Raw genomic sequence first — 20,324 nt, forward strand, 5'->3', positions numbered from 1 at the left:
TGTTTTGATGATATTAAGCCACATGAGGGCAGCAGATAACTCTTGATGTCCCTTGTCACACTCCCTCAGCCCAGCCCTGGTTTCAGGCTTAGCCATGGTGGGGAGTTCCAAGTAGGGTGAACTCAGGCTGACAGCTCCCACCACAGGCAACACAGGTGTCTCCTTTGTTCTCCGGGGTCTTCTCTGAAGCTAAACATCAACTCAGCCTAAAGGCAAGGGCAGCCCAGAAATGTGGAAGCATTAATGGCCAAGGTTACAACCTCAACTAGGGGGCTAAACGGGCAGCTGTACCATGCTCTGGCCTCCTATCTTTCCAAAGGAGGAATCTGGGTGCAGAACGGAGCCCCAAATGCCTACGGCACCAACCTTCATAACACACTTTTATATTGGCTTTTCCTCCCTCCCTGCCTTTCTCCCTGCTCCCTCACCCCTGCTTCCTGGATCCTTCCCAAATAAACAACGTGCACTCAACTCCTTGTTTCAGGCTATGCTCTCAGGGGAACCTGAAATAATGCAGTGGTCATTTAGGTTATTTCTAGGTCTCAGTTCCTCTATCTGCAAAATGAGAAAATGGAAATAAAGTCCCTTCAAGCTTCCACATTTTAGGACTCCAGGGGATCTCCTCCTTTTATACATCACAATGAGGGTGACCTCTTCAACACAGAGAAGCAAACTGCCTCTCTTTCCTGAAGCTCGGTAATCTATCACACCAACAAGCTCTGATATTATAAGACTAAGTCATTAAACTTTATGGTAAGTATAGGACCAGGCCTTTCAAGTGGGACAAAGAAGAAGAGAGAACCACTGAGAGATGCCATACTTGGTGGATGTTCTGCTTCAGAATGATGATAACACATTAATGAACTCAACTGACATGTCCTTATCACCGAGATACAGCCCCAACTGGAGGGCCCTGTCTTCTTGAACTATTTAAACAGCCTTCAGTTTTCCAGTACTTTGGCACCCAAAGTATGTTTGTAAATCAACTGCTTGGTATTTCCAATTAGTTTTTCCCACAGAAATGCTATTAGAAATGGTTATGTTCCCAAGCCAGGCCATTAAGAGTATTTAGTCTATAAAAGCCCTAAGTACCAGCACAAAAGTTCCTAAGAAATTACGTAACTTGATCACATTCATTTCTTTACGAGAAAATATTTAGTAATGCAGTCAAGACTCCAGGAACAAATATTCACCCACACCAACACATACACACAAAGATACATAAAAACACACACAAACACACATACTGGTGAAAAGGAATTTCTCAAGAATCAAAATGCCTGCACAGATGTTCACTTAAGTCCTTATAACTAGTCTTGATATCAACATAGACCAAAAACAACGACAACAACAACAGAACCTTAAGCTCACCAAAGCACTCAAAGGTTAAAGTAGAAACAACTGAGTTCAACGTGCAAAGCATGTAAAATTTCTTGGCCAAGGATAAGAGTAAAAGGAGGGAAAGAGGGCCAATCAGAACAAGTTTGCTCAGAATTAAAGTGGTTATGTAATTTGGAACTCAGATCAACACAAAGGACGGTTTAAAACCAATGCCCAACAGCTAAAAGTCAAATTGCAAAATCACAAGAGACGAAACTTGAGCTGAAAAAAATATCTGTTTCTTATTTATATAAAGCTAAGCCTTAAACCTTAATTAACAGATCAAAGTTGCATTTATATGAAGTTGTATCAAAGCCCCACAATTAATATTTGTACATTTAATATTTAAATCAACCACCACCACCAACCCCCAATAAAAAGAAAGACTCCCCTAATATTTGCAAATCATATATCTCATAAAGAGTTAATATCCAAAATATATAAAGAACTCATACAACTCAATAGCAAAAAAAAAACACTCCAATTACAAATGGGCAGGGGAACTGAATACATATTTTTCTAAAGAAGACATATAGATGGCCAACACGTACATGAAAAGATGCTCAGTATCGCTAACCATCAGGGAAACACAAATCGAAACCACAATGAGATATCACCTCACACCTGTCAGAATGGCTATTATAAAAAAAGATGAGAAATAACAAGTGTTGGTGAGGATGTAGAGAAAAGGGAACCCTTGTGCATTGTTGGTGGCAATGTAGATTGGTACAGCCACTATAGAAAACTATGGAGGTTCCTCAAAAAAATAAAAATAGAACTATCATATGATCCAGCAATTCTAATTCTGGGTATTTTTCCAGAAAAAATAAAAACACTAATTCAAAAAGATATATGCACCCCCATTATTTACAATAGCCAAAATATGGGAACAACCTAAGTGTCCATCAATGGATGAATGGATAAAAAAATGTGGTATATGTATACAATGCAATATTATCCAGCCATAAAAATGAAGGAAATCTTGCCATTTGTGACAACACGAGTGGACCTGGAGGGCACTATACTTGTGAAATAAGTCAGAGAAAGACAAATACTGTATGAGCTCACTTTTATGTGAAATCTAAAAAAAAAAAAAAAGAAAGAAGAGAAAAAAGAAAAAACAAGAATAGATTAGTGGTTGCCAGAGGTGGAGAGGGGTGGGCAAATGGGTGAAGAGGGTCAAAAGGTACAAACTTCCTTCCAACTATAAAATAAATGTCATGGGGATGTAACATACAGCCTGGTGACTATAGTTAATAATAGTGTATTGCATATTTGAAAGTTGCTAAGAGAGTAGATCTTAAGAGTTGAAAGAAAGAAAGAAAGAAAGAAAGAAGGGGGGAGGGAGGGAGGGAGGGAGGGAGGGAGGAAGGAAGGAAGGAAGGAAGGAAGGAAGGAAGGAAGGAAGGAAGGAAGACTCTCCTAATACCAATTATTGATGATTGTGGCATCAAGGACTGGAAGTGGGGAGGAGAAATGAAGAAATCTGGGATTGTAGAAATAACTGTCAAATCAATCAAATCAATAAAAACCTCATGTAAAAAATTTTAATGACCCAACATAAGTGGATCCATAGGTGATCTTTTTTCAAGTTTCCTAAAAATAAAAATGCCTTTAAATAAAAGCAACTCTTTGCTCAAGTGAAAAGTAAATCATAATTACTTTTTCAATTGCGCATAGAGGGTTCATATTTAATTTCATATCCCTTCTGGTCAAAAAAGGGAAAAGTGAAAAGTAACTGCAAACCAAAAAGGTCACTCAGTAATATTAAATATATACATAGAGTCCATGACCATGAATATGGATACAAAAAACACAAAACACTTTTAGAGCCAGCTAAGAAATTTGGTTTACAAAAGCCAGAAGACTATTAATGTTTATGATCTGAACTTTAGTACTGTATACACACAAACACACATACACACACACACAGAGGATTCTGTCATTTTCTTTTTCCCCAAGTTCCCTAGTTTACTGGCAAAGATGTACAAACTGAGATTAAAGAAAAAATATTCTTTCACATTTTTCTCCATGGAAGGGCTGACAAAAAGCACCACAGGGGAGAAACCTGTATTAATTAGCCTCATGGTTTGCAAGAAAAGCTCTTTATTAATTTCAGTCTAAACAAATATAAATAAACAGACAAAACACTCTAGACATAAACCTGTTGCGAAAGCTCTCCAAAATCAGACATAACACCCATGGTACATCTTTGAGCTTGAATGAATAAACCCTTCCAGCGAGACCTCCAAAGGTTTCATTTTTTTAAACATAAAAGGGAATCATTTCATTCAAGCATGAATGAGACTGGAGACAGCTTTTGTATTGTTGATAGCAACACTTCTTGGGGATACGATTAACTGGATTATATCACCTAATAACTAAAAGGAAGAACAGGAGTGAATGTAGCGGGGCATTTCATGCTTTGAAAAAGGAGCTCAGACATGGTAAAGTTTTAGAATGCAATAGTCAAGAGGCACTTTAACTACCCAGGCACCAGTATGACACACAAAGTTCTATTCAACAAGACTAATATTTGATTTGGGTTAGGATCAATAATCTAAACAGAATTAAAGAAAAGAATTTAAGTAGCTAAGCAAAATAGAAGTGTCCCTTTTATTTTAGGGACAAGGAAACTAAGGCCCATGGGCTCAAGATTTGCCCAGTGTCATGTTACCACTAACCGTATACCCAGTCACTTAGGTCTACCTGGAGAATGCCTTGAGGCTCAATACCATGCACTGTAGCAGACTGAACCTCAGAAGCTTCAGAAGGCGTGGTCTAATCTTCCGTATCTGAAAAATCATTTTTAACATCCTTAAACAAAACATGAAATAGGATGAAATTTTAGGTGTTGCTCTACCAATAAGGAAAGCCTCATATGAGCCACCTAAAGAGATTAGGTACTAAATTTTTTCATCCAGTTTAATGTAATTCATGCCAGGTATTTGTATAATCATAGACAAAATCCTACTACATTCATTCATTCATTCATTCATTTATGGCTGTGTTGGGTGTTCATTTCTGTGCGAGGGCTTTCTCTAGTTGTGGCAAGCAGGGGCCACTCTTCATCGCGGTGTGCGGGCCTCTCACTATCGCGGCCTCTCTTGTTGCAGAGCACAGGCTCCAGATGCGCAGGCTCAGCAATTGTGCCTCACGGGCCTAGTTGCTCCGCAGCATGTGGGATCTTTCCAGACCAGGGCTCGAACCCGTGTCCCCTGCATTGGCAGGCAGATTCTCAACCACTGAGCCACCAGGAAAGCCCTCCTACTACATTCTTAACTCTGTGCATTACATCAGCCCTAAGGGGATTGTGGTTAGGTAATTTCCAGGATGTCCCAGCCGTTAAAATCTGTAAACCATTAGCTGAATCTATTAACAAGAGTACCATCAGGATTCCCAGATTTAAAACATTTCTCCACCCAATTCCCTTCCCCTCCTCCACCTCACCTAAAATAACTCTGAGGCTTTTCAAACGTAATACTATAATATCTTAAAAGATGAAAACCTTCACTTCAATAGTTTCATTTCATCCCTCTAATTGTTCTGGCGACCCATCTACAGCTGGATTCCTGATAACCAACCATTTGTCAGCTTTGCCAGGGAGTTAGACCATATCTTTCCAAACCAAGCAACTCTTCCCTGAGGTTTCTTTCAAGTAAGATTATACGAGCAGTTTCTAATTTCCTATCCCTCCAGGAAAGGTTGCTCAGAACTTGATTTTAAATATCTCTTATTAAAGTATTGCGTGGCTGCTGAATTATGACCAAATTTTCAATCTTCATCCTAAATGGGACTTTATTAATTGGGCAATTGTTATTATTCTCAGTATGAAAACCAAATAGATTAATAGAAAAAGGATTAGGCACATTAAAAAGCAGTCAGATTGTATTACTGAAAGTAGTTCACAGCCAAGGAAGGAAGCTCACTTTAAACAGAAGCTGCAGATTTATATCCACTCCCTATTTCAGGACCTGGCACCAGAGACGCTCAATAAATGTTGAATGAAAAGCTTTTTCCCAACCAAGACCTTTCTTCTTTCATAGTATTCCACTCTTCTGCCTTCCACAAGAATTACAGCTTTCATGTAAGCAAACAAAGGAGCTATAATGTCCAAATATACAGTCTCTCAAGCCAAAACATTGCCCCAAACCCCAGGAGTCATCTAGCTGCTTTATTAAGTTATGAAAAGTCTTTCTAGTCAAACACTTGGATTAATTTATTTTGCAAATTAAGATATCTTTAGATATGAAGTTATTATTTATTCTCTGCACCAAGAGAGACTGCTACTTTTTAATCCTTTCTCCATAAGGATGTCAAAATTTTTCAGTCACAAGGTAAGACATCAAACCAAAATAGCTTTAAAAGTTCTGTATAATTACAAATGTCATTACAGTTACTCTATGTCAAGAATCATTCACGCTATTTGAATTCATATAAACACATTCATTAGAGACCCATTTAACCAGGGCGTTTCTGCCCCAAAGAAAGTATGTAGACAAACAGCACTCTTACCATTCCAACCATATTATTTTTCAGTATTGACTGGACAATTCTCTTACACAGATCAGAAAAAAAAAAGCGGGGGTGGGGGGGGGGGTTGGCAGGAGTGAGGGGTTGGTACAAAGAGGCAAGTCCTACAAATAAACTTAGGTTCTGTCCAAATAATTAAAAGAATTAAAATTTGGACCCTAAGCAAACAAAAAATCATTCTGCATTGATAACTCTTTTTAATTTCAAACCTAGAAATTTTTTTTAGCAGGAATATGGTGACCAAACTATGTTACCTAGAAATTATAAGGGTGGAAGACACTTTGACAGGTTTTTTTTTTAAAGAGTGTAAGAAATATCATACTGGGTCTGATAAGCGGTTCCTCTGGCCAAGGGTTCTTGCCAATGGTACTAAAGGGATGGATCGAAATGCAGTGAAGGATAAAGCAATTGGGCAGTTACGGAAAATGTAATCATGCCCTCCATAATCATGACTTCTAAGACCCATGATGTCCCTTGGTCACTAGAAGTTTCAAGAGAGCAGGGATTTTATTTTTTCACCACTCTACATACCCCCAGTACGTGAACAGCATCTGGCACATAAGACGCCCCAAACAAATTATTTTTGAATTAATACATTGTTACAACACGATCATTCAGGCATTTGCTTAAAGCTGGTAGCACATTAAGTTACCAGTTAGTTCCCCACTAATAAAGCAAAAAACACTTAAACCTTCTCCATAATGAGACTGGGTGCTGCCTGTCATTCAGGGACTCATTTATTCCAGCAACGAAAATTTACTGAGCACCTGCGATGTGCTAGGAATTTTGATGGGGCTGGAGATGCAGTGGTGGACAAGACAGGGAGTTCCTGCCCGCAAAGGGCATCCATTCTAGTGACTCTCCCTGGCTGCTACGTGGAGGACAGGCTGTTGAGGCGGAGAAGAAAAGCAAAGAGGCTAGTTAGGGAACCTGTGCGGACTGAAGGTGAGATGATGGTGGCCTGCACCAGAGAGGAATCGGTGAAAAGGAACTGGACTCAGGCTATATTTTGTACATTTATAGGTTGATGGAGATAATCCAGGAGGTGAAGAAATTAATGACATAGGAGAGAGGAGATAAATCCATAGGCAAAGAAAGAGACGTTGAGACCTGTGAGCGGGTGCATGGCCTCAGACAGGGGCAGGGGCAAGTGATTCACTGTAACAGGACAGAAGGCAGAGTGTGGGTACCATAATTTCCTAGTACCTAAGTCTGCAATAAAGGAAATTCTCATCTAAACAAAACCCATTAGACTGCAGGGTAAGCCCATTCTCTTCCCTGATTAAGAAATGTAATACATGTTCACTGTATTTAGAAATTTTAGAAAATACAGAAAAGTATTAAAAACACACATTGATATCACCTGGAATTTCACCATATAGTGGTAACTATTACAAACTTTTGTTGCATATCATCCCCAAATGTTTTCTAGTTACCTATTTTATTTATTTTTGTCATTGGGTTCAAACTGTATAAAAATGATTTTATATCCTGGTTTTCTCAGAAGCATTTCCCATTTCACACTCATACATTTCTTGATTTAATAGAAGGGCTGACCCAGAACCACAAGCATTGTTCTTGAGTCTCAGCTTTGCCGTGGACAAGCCTTGGACTCCACAAATGGCTTCACGGCTCTGGCCTTTGGGACAGCTCTGGTGACCTCTGGGGTACATGGGGCAGTCCTCACTCTTGTCCTCTTCCTACCGCTCTGGAGGGAGGGTCAGTCTCCATTACCAACCTCTTTTCCTTCTGCACACACCTAAATGGTTCTCAGTCATGTTCCCATGCTACATACGCTCCCTGGGTCTCCTGCCCATTCCTCAGTTTAAAGATGCTTCCAGACAAGTACTCTCTTTCCGTGGACTAGACTCTTGTTCTGAACGTGCCAGGGGATGTCTCTTTTCTCTACCTGTATGCACTTCTTCCCATAAACTGCTCCTGGTTATGTGATTACTCAAGCATCACCCATCTAATTACTCTGCCACTATTTTCTAATATATGATCTCTCACGTGCATTCTACCTGCTAAGTCTACTTTCTCTGGCCCCTCCTCATATTCAACATTCTACATTTCTTTTCATACTTCTTTTATCTCCTCTGCTACTTCTCCCCACTTCGTTCCAGAAAGCTACACTGGGCCCCTTGTTATTCTTCAAATATTCAAGCACCCTTCTGCCCCAGGGCCTTTGCACATCCTGTTTCATCTACCTAGACCACTCTTTTTTTTTTTTTAAACATCTTTATTGAAGTATAATTGCTTCACAATGGTGTGTCAGTTTCTGCTCCATAACAAAGTGAATCAGCTATACATATACATATATCCCCATATCTCCTCCCTCCCGCATCTCCCTCCCTCCCACCCTCCCCATCCCACCCCCCCCCAGGCGGCCTAGACCACTCTTTCCCCAGACATTTATGTAGTCTGTGCTCCCTCCGTCTCTTCAGGTCTCTCCTCAAATGTCGTCTTATCAGAGAGGCCTCTGACTACTCTATATAAAATCAAATAGCAACCTGTCCTGAATACTCTCTAACCCCTTAGCCCTGCTTTCATGTTCTCCATGGCACTTAATATCACCTGGCATATATATATAATTTGTTTATAATGCAAACTCCTCAAAGGCAAGATTTTGTTCACTGTCATATCCCCAGGACTCACAAGGGTCCTGGCACATTCATGAGTGTTCAATAAATATCTACAGAATGAATGTTTTTGAAAACACACAATCATTAAGCTGCCTCAGCACATCCACTGCCGTGCAGCTTCATCACTGTGGCCTCACAGATCTTCTTCGCTCAGACTAGCTCTTGGCCCTGCAGAGAAAAGCCTGCACTTGGAGCTTTGAGATCAGGCTGTTGCCCAGCCTCCAACTTACCAACTGGATGCACCATGTGAAAACTCTAATAGCTGTTCCCACTTCGTATCCCAGACCACTAATTAAAATGTCCATTTCCTTGAGGACACGGGGAAGGGTAAGCTGGGACGAAGTGAGAGAGTGGCATGGACACATATACACTACCAAATGTAAAATAGATATCTAGTGGGAAGCAGCCACATAGCACAGGGAGATCAGCTTGGTGCTTTGTGACCACCTAGAGGGGTGGGATAGGGAGGGTGGGAGGGAGGGAGACGCAAGAGGGAGGGGATATGGGGATATACGTATATGTATAGCTGATTCACTTTGTTATACAGCAGAAGCTAACACACCATTGTAAAGCAATTATACTCCATTAAAGATGTTAAAAAAAAAATCCTTTAAAAAAAAAAAAAGTCCATTTCTACCAGGTGTTGAATCAATCTCCATGGAAAATACTGACTGACTCCCCCAGGGTGCCAGGGGCCTACAGCCAACACCTGAGTGTGAGGTCGGCGCTGACTCCCATCATCCGGAAACCCACTCGGTCATATAAAGGCTTTATTAAAACTGTTGTGTGACTGAAATACTGCAAAGCCTGTTCCAGGGAGACCCCTGACCCAGCCTGGAGGGTACCAACTGGGCTCCCAATTAACCAGCCCCTTTTCTGTTCTTCTGAGCTATTTCTACCTCTGCACAAGATGCCAATGGGTAGATTATTTTATCAACTAAAGCATCTAGCCACTCAGATTAGAATATAGCTAATTTTTTAAAATATCCTTCATCAGTTTTCCCCGCTCCAGCTCTCCCACCTGCCCATTCCATGTGTTTGTTGTTATGAAGAACAGAATGGTAAAGCACTAGAATATCTATTGCTGTTTTCACGTCTTCTCTTAACCATCAGATGAGCATCTTCCTTCATCTCTGTCTTTTGCACACACTGCACACATTTCTCATAGAAGGTTTTTCTGTTTATAAAGTTGGTCTCATTATTAGAATTAAAACTTTTGGATTTTTTTTGCATTCTTCTTTGTGAATCTGGTCTTTTTCTACATTTGTGATTTCCCCACCTGTCTTTTAGCTCCTCATGTAATATCATGTTAACAATCAAATTTCAGTTTTCAATGAAGATACATTGTTTTGTTCCTCTATTGTTTTTTGTTTTTTTAACTCTTTCACCCCTCAGCCATTACTTTCTTCTCATGGAGCTCCTTTGGTGTGGTAAAATTCCTTTTTAAAATAGGTTCTCTTTGTTTTACTGAATTTCTAGTTCCCAACTTCGTGGTCAGCTCCACTGATTGTAGCGGGGAGATCTGGGGCCTATCTGTTCACATCCTTTCACATTTTTTGTCTTTCCTCATTGACGCCTTGCCCCCAGCCCCCGCCAATATTAAATACTCAATAGAGTGGCCTAACTGCTCATCAATAGAAATGTAGTAAGTCATATTCTATCTGCCTTGCCTGGTGCTGTGAAGGTCAGATAAGATCAAGTGGTAATCAAACCATTCTAGAAAGTTCCAGTCTGTATACTTGAATAAGCCCTTTGCTTTTGATAAAAGAGGAATTTAACACTCTGAAAGGAAAGGCTATTGAAGCAACATAATGCACTCATGGGGTCTTTGCCAAGATCCTGGCAGAACAGACACAAAAAGAAAAAATTCACCATCATCAACTAAGGTTTGTGAGACACAATCTTTCCCATCAATAAAAAAGATTACTTTTCTACACTTCCAAAACAAATCCAGTCTGCATTATGCAAAAACTTGTCAAGCCTTCAACCACCTCTTTCTTAATGAATTTCACCTTTTTCACTCAGTGATCGAGTTTGAAAACAAGCTCTACTCTAGATTGAACAGCTGAGCCTTATCACAGTGCTAATACAGTACGAAGGTAAAGATCTAGATAAAAATTGCTAATAAACACTTCTCAAATCACTAAGCTTCAACGACTTTTAATCAGTACATATTCATTCATCCTAAAAATTCTCTAGTATTTTGCCTTTTGCCCTTTAAATAAAATTCTAGTAAATGATGTTATTTCTTAAACAATACACTTGATGTTCTCAAATCTAATATCAGCCACTGAAAGATTCTGTGCAAATTGCTTAAATACCTGAGTCTCAGTTTTCTCATTTGTAAAACAGAAATACAAAATGCTTTGTCAGTTGGTTATCGTGAAGGTTAAAGGAGGGAAAGCACTTGAAAGAATTTATAAACCCTAACAGACTACACAAAAATATAACTGTTAGACGGCAATTCAAAGTCCTCTATGATCTCATTTCCTAATTTTTTTTTTTTTTTTGGAGGGGAGCAATTTTATTTACTTTGATTAGGTAATACATTCACATGGTTCAAAATTCCAAAGTTGCAAAAGGGTATTCAGTAAAAAGTCTTTCATTCCTTTCCGCCAACCACCTAATTCTCTTCTCAGGAATGTAATCAACATCATATTTATTTTTCAGATGCATGTGGATTTTCCCTCAATTTTTATACAAATGCTATCATATTATTCACTGTTTTACATCTTTTTTTTCTGATTTAACAATGTATCTTGGAGATTGTTTCATATTCATATATCAACAGAGAGGGAGCTCCTCCATTCTTTTCATTGGCTGCCTGAAACGCCATTGAGTGGAGGGACCATGATAGATTTAACTGTCCTACATTTAGGTTATTTCCAATCTTTTACCGTTAATAGTCTTTGCTCATGTATAAGCATATTTGTAAGGTACATTTCTAAAAGAGAATTGCTGGGTCAAAAAGTATACACATTTTCAATTTTGAAAAAGATTGCCACATTGTCCTTCATAGAGGTTTACAACAATTTATTCTCCTTCCAGCCATAAATGGAAACTATTTCTCCACAAAATTGTCCATATAATCTCTTGTCAAACATTGTTGTTAAATCTCAGCCAATAGGATAGCAAAAAATGGCATCTCCATGTGTGTTTTTTTGTTTGTTTTAATTAATTAATTTATTTATTTATTTTTGGCTGTGTTGGGTCTTCGTTTCTGTGCGAGGGCTTTCTCTAGTTGCGGCAAGTGGGGGCCACTCTTCATCGTGGTGCGCGGGCCTCTCACTATCGCGGCCTCTCTTGTGGCGGAGCACAGGCTCCAGATGCGCAGGCTCAGTAGTTGTGGCTCACGGGCCTAGTTGCTCCGCGGCATGTGGGATCTTCCCGGACCAGGGCTCGAACCCGTGTCCCCTACATCGGAAGGCAGACTCTCAACCACTGCGCCACCAGGGAAGCCCTCCATGTGTTTTAATTTGCTTTATCTAGTGAGTTTTTGGGCCTTTTTTGCTTGATAGTCTCTCTTGAGAAGCAAGAAAATTTAATTCAGTCCCTTTTACTTTCTTCCTCGACATCCCTCTGCACATCCTATGATCCAGCCATCCTGAAATACCTACTATTCTCCAAATAGACCACATTTTGGAAAATGCCTATTCCTTTCACCTCTAGTCACAAAAATGTTTGACAGTCAAATTCAAAGGCATTTCAGTGCTTATGAAATGTTCCTGTATTCCTCTCATAGGACTTAATCCCTCCTTTTTCAGGGTGTCCAAGGCACACTGCTGAAGCTTCAGAACAGCATCATTTCACTCTGCCATGTACATATATGAGCTTCTTAAAGTCTAAAAGCAAATTCTCCATCTTAGCACCCTTTATGATATCCAACACATTCACTCAATTAACGTGGAATGGAAGACTGAATTAGAAATAAAAAACTGTGACTTTCTAATAATTGCATATATGTCCTTAAACTTCCAAAATGCTGTAAATCTAGTGATGGGGATAATAAAATATAGTGAAGCTCTGGAGACTTGCTCTTTGGCCTAGAAGTTCATATTACAATTTAATGCTGATAAATCCTTCTTCTAAGTTTTTTGTTCAACGTTTGTTTTAACACTGAAATCCTGGTTGTGACTTAAATGACTAAAGAACATAACTAAGATCAAAGCATTTTTTAAAGCCATGTACTAAGGTCTAGTAAACCCATGAAAAGGTGGTTGACTTTTTTTTACTAATCAAGGAAATGCAGTTTAAAAATCACAAGATACCATTAGACGTCCAACAGAATGACTAAAATGGAAAAGACAGAAAATGTCAGGTGTAGCTGTAGATCAACCAGAATTCTCATAAACTGTTGGAGGAAAATGGTATAAGCATTTTGGAAACCTGTTTGGGGTAACCAACTAAAGCCACACATATGCCAACCCTGTGACCCAGAAATTCTACTCCTAGGTATATATTCGACAAAAAAAAATTGTTCACACAAAGCTATGTACAAGAATGCTGGCAGTGGCATTAATTATAACAGCATAAAATGGGGAAAACCTAAATGTTTATCAATAGTAGAACAGATAAAGTATGGTATCCACACAGTGGAATTCTAACAGCAATGGGAATGAACAAACTATACAATTTCACACCAAAATGTGAGAGAATCTCACAGACCCTAAGGGTCTACACACTTCTATTTACATAAATACAAAAACCAGCAAAGGTAACCGGATGGTGTTAAAAATCAGGAGACCCCTATGGAGTAGGCATGGGGACTGGGGACCACTTGAGGAGGCTTCTAAGGAGCTGGTAATATTCTCAGTTTGGTTACACAGATGTGTTCATCTCGTGAAAACTCATTAAATGATACAATTGTGCTTTGTATACTTTTCTGCATGTATGTTACATTTCAGTAAAAAGTTTACCTAAAATAAAAGAAAAGCAATAGGCTAAACCTCCAAAAGGGAATATATTCCTTTAAAAATACCTTTCATGAATAAATGTTTTTTAAATGTCATGGTGATTATTAGCCATTTTTGCAAACCCAACTGACTTGTACTGGTTTGACCCAAGAGCCTACTATCAAAAAGAGATCCAAAGAAAGCAGTTTTCTATTTCTAAAACAATGCAGGAGCCACAAATGGTATTCAGGATGGTTTGATTAAGGGAAAAAAATGAGGTGACCAGAGATCAGCTCTAGAGAATAAGCAAAGATTGCAGAAAAAGATGAAAAGAAACAAAACCTCCTTAAAATGGTACCAAAATATCAATTACTCTTAAATAAGCCTTATGTTGAGCTACTAAGGAAAAAAAAACAACTATTTATTCCAATGCAGATATGTGCCTCAGCCCCCAGCTTCCCTCCCAATATTATTTCAAAACACTGCACAAGAGACAAAGAGAGGGCACCATGGGAGTAGTAATTAATGGCAAATGCAGGTGTCTGAATAGAGGGAAACCAAGGGAAATGAAACACAAATTCTTCCACCTCATTAGTCTTCTAAAAATACTCCCATAACACAAAGGCATGCCCTGCTTATGTAGTATATAAATGAATGAGAAACCTAATCAAAATGGTTTTTGTGAATCTTGACCATAGCCCAGATACAAATACTTTGGAGATTTAAAAAAGGAAAAGAAAAATTGATGGCACTGAACTAGTCGAGCAGTGCTTCAAATAAACACAGAGATGGACAAAATAAAATCAATGTATAGTAAATTCAACTATCAGTGTCAATGGAGACAGATGTTTAAAAAGCTCTTCTATTGGCAGGGCAATATAGAAATAACAGGCACTCCAGGGCTGATGACCAGACCCAAACACTTATTCTTTTCTGAACCTGGCATTAACTCATTTTTAACTCGATCTCGATTGGACTCAAGAAGGCAGCAAAGGGAAAAGATCAGAAGTCAAGGCAACCACCAGAGAGAGGTGACTTTGCAGCCAACTTTCAACTTCCTGTTGTAAAAGGGTATACCAAAAAGATAATTAACTGAAATTCACAGATAATCCATCATAGTTCACTGTTAGTCCCAGTACAAAACTGGTTTTGCACAGAAACGTCGCCAAGTAGGCAGCCCCTCCAAAAAGAAACAAGAAAAAAAGGTGGGATCTGTCAAGGTTTTAATTACAGCTCTTGATCTTACACTGTCCACCTTCAGGTAAAGATGCTAATAAGCAGTGAAATTTGCAGAAGGCAAGTAGCAAGAAGGAAAACAAGCAAGAGATTTGAATAATCAAACTTTCAAGTAAATTTTTAAAATCTGGAACTAATAATTATTGGCTCATGTAGTGATTAAAAAAATTCTCTCCCCTTATAGAAGGTAGGATTAGAATTAACCACTAATGATCCGAGCTAGGAATGGCATCAAGGGAAAAAGAAAGATCAGAAGTTGCCTCCTTTCCCTTAATATTGCAAAGCAGATTTATTAAAGACATCTATGCAGACCATTCAGCCAAAACCAAACATAAGTTAACACTGACCTGGTTAAACAGGTTCAAAGAGAGGATCACCATCAGCTAGCCATCACCTGAAATTAGACTTGAAATCAGCAATAGGGACAGCAAGAAGAGCATTTGCTGAGGGCCTAACAAGGGCTGGCGATTCAAGTGAGTACACTAATCAAGGAATGACTAGGTCTCTCTAGAAGAACTCACAAGTCCAAGAAATAAATGAGTAGCTTGGGAAGGGGATAAGTAAACAAACCTATGGATAGCATCAGAGATGAGTATTTATTCATTCATCAAGCATTTACCTTGAGTGTTCACAACACTGCAAAAGACAGACAACCATTATTTTTGTTTGACCATCCAACTCATCCTTCTGGTACCAGCACCTCATTCTTCAGAGGAAACATCCCTTCCCCTGGTTCCACAGGGAACACCTGACCCACACCTGGCCAGTGACAGTCCTGATAACTCTGGTCCCAGTAACTGGTTCAGGGTTAGGGGCATGACCAAAGGCAGGGACAATCAAAAGCAATAAGCATCTGCAGAATAGAGTTGTTTAGTGTAGGAAATAAGCCCTCTGCTCTTAAGAGGTTCTCACATGGAGAAAGTTGGCTTGAGAATGAAGCCAGATGAAAACAGACTAGGAAATGGTAAGAAACAGGGCCCTGATGACATGATTTGAGCCCCTAGATCCAGCCATGCCTGAAGCTAGCATTGCTCTTGGACTTTTTAGCAACATAAGCCAATAAACTTTCTTTTAAATTGTCCTTAAACTGGATGGGTTTTTGTTGCTTGCAAACAAATTCCCTAATCCATGATTACTGCCTTATTCCCTTAAATCCCTTGACAGCAAGGGTCCCCAACTCCCCCACCCCCAGGCTGCAGAGCAGGAGATAAGCAGCAGGCAAGTGAGCGAAGCTTCATCGGCTGCTCCCTATCGCTCGCATGACCGCCTGAACCATCCCCCAACCCCACCCCCGTCCGTGGAAAAACTGTCTTCCACGAAACTGGTCCCTGGTGCCAAAAAGGTTGGGGACCGCTGCTTTACAGAAATAATTCTTCAGCCAGAGTACCCACCGTCAATTATTAAAAAATCAAAAAATATCTTTTGAAGTGGGACACTCTGAGAAATTGATATGAAATAAGTTTGTCTTTATTACTCCCTGCATGTTAGGAACCTTTTGATGACAGAACGATTTCTTCCCACAAAGGAAAATAAGCTTTGTTGGTATAATTGATTATTCACACCAGATCCTAATGCAGGGTTGGTTGGGCCTTTAGAACACCAAAAACCTGTCTGCTCAGCTCTTTGTGGATGCCAGGAGTTCATAGGACAAGGTGAAATTTGAGGGTTTTGCTGCTTGAATTCTGCCTCCCCCATGGAAAGGAGAACCCAAGTGAAGAGTGTGTGGATTCTACAAGCCTCCCTCGGCCCCCACTTTCCCACAAAACAGAGGCCAGTCATGTGGTCAAAGCTCAGTTACAAAGTGCTGATAGCAGCAGTTACATTCTGTGGGCTTGTACTTCTTCACCATTACAAAACCCCATTCTGATGGGAAAACAGACTTGCTGAGGCCACCTCCACAAGGAATCTGGCCAGTACCCTTTGCCCCTTTTTGCTGATCTCTGTCCTGAGTAGACAGTAGCACATCCAGGTGAGTTCACATCAGACTGCCTACACCCAAGGATGTGAGTGAGGGGGAAGTATGCTGACCCAGGTTCTGAATGTAGAATGTGCCAGCATAGAATGGTAGAAAAGGCACAAGACTAGAAGTCCAGAGGACCTGGACCTGGTCCTGGCCCCGGCTTTGCTACCAACTACACGTGACCCCAGATAAGCCATTTCACCTTTCAAGGTGCTGATTTCCTTACTGTGAAAGTGACGGGTGGAAATGGATCTGTGTTTTTCCACTGTGGGTGGTGACTCAGGTGGATGGTGAAACCAATTTAGTGGATCAAGACCGACATTAAAAACTTGATTCTAGGGCTTCCCGGGTGGCGCAGTGGTAGACAGTCTGCCTGCCAATGCAGGGGACAAGGGTTTGAGCCCTGGTCTGGGAAGATGCCACATGCCGCGGAGCAACTGGGCCCGTGAGCCACAGCTGCTGAGCCCGCGCGTCTGGAGCCAGTGCTCCGCAACAGGAGAGGCCGCGATAGTGAGAGGCCCGTGCACCGCGATGAAGAGTGGCCCCTGCTTGCCGCAACTGGAGAAAGCCCTCGCACAGAAACGAAGACCCAACACAGCCATAAATAAATAAATAAATAAATGTTAAAACAAAACAAAACTTGATTCTAGGGCTGAGCAGGAATTATACAAGATGAATCTAGGGCATCCTGTAGTGCCAGAAAGTAAGAATATGCTCAAAAAAAATCAACAATGATAGGCTTATGTCAAAGGGCCACGGGAGCCAAATTAAAGGGCTCCTACCGGCCAAAGCTGGAAAAATTTGAGCACTAAACTAAAGTACTACTGGATTACAACCCACAGTATAAAGTAAGAATCCGTGAATCCACACCGATATAAATATTGATTAACTGAATACATCAATAAATGGGGGAGGAGAGACAGACCTGCCATACAGAAGAATGCCAAATAATCTACGTAGGAGGTAGAACATAACTCCCCACTACTTAGGTGTGGGCTGCACAGTGGGCAGTAGAAAGAGTAACTTTGCAGTGAACAAACCTAACAAACACTACCTCAGCCAAAGGATCAAGGTCAACATGAACAGTGATAAAACACATTGATAGTATGTGCTTTCAACATAATGTGATAAATGGCACTTTACCTCTGTGGTCTTCTGCCCCAAAACCCATAACCCTAGTCTAATCATGAGAAAAACATCAGACAAATCCCAAGCGAGGGACATTCTACAAATGCTTGACCAGTATGCCTTGAAACTGTCAAGGTCAACAAAAACAAGGATAGTCTAAGAGACTGTGACAGCCAAGAGGAGCTGAACGAGACACGATGACTAAACATAATGTGGAACGCTGGATGGGATCCTGGAATAGAAGAGGGACATTAGGTAAAAACTAAGAAAACGTGGATGAAGTTTAGACTTTAGTTAACACATCAGAATGTATTAGTATTGGTTCGTTAATTGGGACCAATGTACCTTACTAATGTAAGATAGTATTAGTAGGGGAAACTGAGTGTGGGGCATATGGGAACCCTCTGTACTATCTTCACAGCTTTTCTGTAAATCTAAAAGTGTTCTAAAATGAAAAGCTGTTTTTGTCTTGGGGGGGTGATTAAAACAAACTTTGTTATGGGAGAAGATGATCGCTAAGCTTTCACTAGCAACGCAAAAGGAACACTAAACCTACGCTAAGGAAATCTGAAATCTAGATGCAAAGGTCCGCTCTGACATTTGCCCTTTGGGTAAGTCACTCACCTTACCCGAGGTCCTCAGTCTGATTTACAACAAGGTAATACCTGTCCTGCTACGCCACAGGGTTGCTTTTGTTGTGAGAAGCAAAGTATATCAAAGTAAGTTACAAATGTGGAAATGCTATTTAAAATATGGGGCTTATGATAACCTAATGTGAACCAGAATTCTCTGGTTCCTCCCCAAATCAGAGTGGGCTCAGGGCTGCTTGAGACTGACTCTTCTGCCTGCTGCAGCAATGCTTGGGTTTTCAAAGGGGTCCCCGGACCAGCAGCATCAGTATCACCTGAGAACTTGTTCGAAATGCAGAATCTCAGATCCCACCACAGATGCACTGAATCAGAAACTCTGGGGTGGGGCGCGCAATCTGTTTTAACAAGCCCTGCAGGTCATTCTGGTGCTGCTGAAGTTTAGAACCCCAGAGAGACTGACAGGTAACTGTGAGTCCCATTCACACGGGCCACACTCCTCCAGCTGGTTTCCTGTGCGGCTAGCAATCATGCAGCTCTCAATTCCTCCAGAACCTCCTTCACATCTATTGACACTTGGCTAATTCTCACCCAACTCCTCTGGGGGCGGGGGGTGGAGGGGAACAGTACCATCCACAGGAATGTAGAGAAGTCCATGACACGCTAAACCTCAGCATGAGTTAACTAGCTAGAGCAAGACCCAAGAACACGGTTATTTTGCCCAACTCATGTGTGAAGTTCTCAGCAGTGGTTGTTGTATGTGACCACCAGTCACACTGATGAAAGCACATTCTCTAGCGCGAACACTTTCGGTGGGTCAAAGCCTCGCTCTATTAACATCCCTCCCAGAAGCTCTCTTCCATTTATCCTTTGGGATTATCCCCCTTCCCCATTCACCAGCAATCAGGGAGTGGCTGTGAGAATTAAATCAGGTGATGTTCTCTCAAAAAGGACTGCACATAAGTGGCTCACTTTTTATAGACAATCCATGAAAGAAAGCTACTATGATTATCGTTATAAGGTCCTCCTACCTTTGTGACTGCTTACCCTTCCTCTACCTACCTCTTGTTTGGCATTCCTCAAGGTACCACATGCGTCCCCTTTCCTCTTCTGGGACCTGCCCAAAAGGTTGGACAGGTTGGGCCTCCCTTGGAAACCTCCTCAACTGCTATAATTTCAACTAAACTGCCGACTCCCAGGAGTGATCCCCAGTTTCGCCCTCTCGTCTGAGTTATCTGCTGGACATCACTGATATCACCCACACACTTCAAGCTCAGCATGTTCAAAACCAAAAGCATCCTTTTTCCCTAAGATCTATTCATCTTTCTATTTTCTTCCATGGCATAGTCAATGGCACCTTAAATAACAGTCACATAGGCCTGAAACTCTGGAGTTACTTCTTGGTTTGCTTTATATGTTTACTGCAGAATAAGTAACACCTTAACTTGGAACAAAATTTCAAAGATGCAATTTAAATCTCACAACTGTCCTTTTATCTCCCATTCTTCCCTCATTGGGGAATCTGATGTTACCCACTTCTTGTATAGCCTTCAAGAGATATTTTATATTTATGATACACAGGGGGTACTAGTAAATGTTTATCAACAAGCTCTCTGGAAAAACAAAAACAAAAACCCCAATTTGTTTCCTCTGCCGATTGCCATGGTGTAAATACTCCCACCTTGGCCAATTTCAAACGACCACCATAAAGTCATTGACCAAGGAGTTGGGGAGAGATATACACAACTGGTCTCACAAGCCAGTGCGAGCTGCCTTCAGCCCACCCCCTCCCCCAGTTTATGAGTATGTGTACCTATGCATAATATGTACATGTTTACATACATAAACATAGAAAATATATATTAGCTATGAATATATTTTTTCTCACATGGAAGCATCCCATACATACCTTGGTATATATGGTATGTATGCCATAAATCTATGTAGTCTACACTTTGTTTTCTGT

The 20,324-nt window shown here is 40.5% G+C and overlaps 1 protein-coding gene across 7 annotated transcripts in view; it reads right to left on the minus strand.

The window, feature by feature from the left end:
• Positions 1–20,324, minus strand: part of OSBPL3 (oxysterol binding protein like 3) — a 197,172-nt gene that overhangs the window by 160,000 nt on the left and 16,848 nt on the right. The window lies entirely within an intron of this gene.

The sequence above is a fragment of the Balaenoptera borealis genome (genome assembly GCF_965194805.1).
Source record: "Balaenoptera borealis genome assembly, chromosome: 7".
In the NCBI taxonomy this organism is placed as follows: domain Eukaryota; kingdom Metazoa; phylum Chordata; class Mammalia; order Artiodactyla; family Balaenopteridae; genus Balaenoptera; species Balaenoptera borealis.